The 559-nt window shown below is 34.9% G+C and overlaps 1 protein-coding gene across 1 annotated transcript in view; it reads right to left on the reverse strand.

Moving 5' to 3' along the window:
* Window positions 1-559, reverse strand: part of LOC119589268 (venom dipeptidyl peptidase 4-like) — a gene marked incomplete in the record, with an annotated part of 98,295 nt that overhangs the window by 97,122 nt on the left and 614 nt on the right.

A 559-nucleotide genomic window follows, 5' to 3' on the forward strand; every position in this document is an offset into this window, starting at 1 on the left:
CTAAAGAGAAAGGTTGATGCTGTCTACATAAACACCTTATTTTGCCAGAAAGAAAAAAAAACACAATCTGATTAGTATTTCCTGCATAGGCTGCTTACTGTCCTTGTGAATACCGACCAACATTACCAAAGTAAAGAACTCTACATTTACCAGGAACAAAGACAAGACATCAACAAATAGCGGTTGAGTATTTTCAACATCGGTTTTATCTGCAAATAAATACCGGTGGCATAGCATGTGCCTTAATCTTGCTACAATATCATATTATGCTTATAATTATATTGTGGAAATTTTTATCACAATGCATAACCTCAGACAAAATACACTTGGCACCTTGAGAGGTGGAGTCATCCCCTGTTGTTGTATGTTGTAATTTGCATGGTAAAATTCACCCTTCAAGGTGAAACAAACATGGAAGTAGTAACGGATTCTGCATTAAGAGGCTGAGGCACAAATATTCATGTAGTATTAGATCATTCACATATAAGTGAATTTATATATAAGTGAATTTATATATCTCCTTAAACATATATACGCTGGGAGTCTGAGTAAGCATGCT

This window comes from Penaeus monodon, chromosome 25, assembly GCF_015228065.2.
Source record: "Penaeus monodon isolate SGIC_2016 chromosome 25, NSTDA_Pmon_1, whole genome shotgun sequence".
In the NCBI taxonomy this organism is placed as follows: Eukaryota; Metazoa; Arthropoda; class Malacostraca; order Decapoda; family Penaeidae; genus Penaeus; species Penaeus monodon.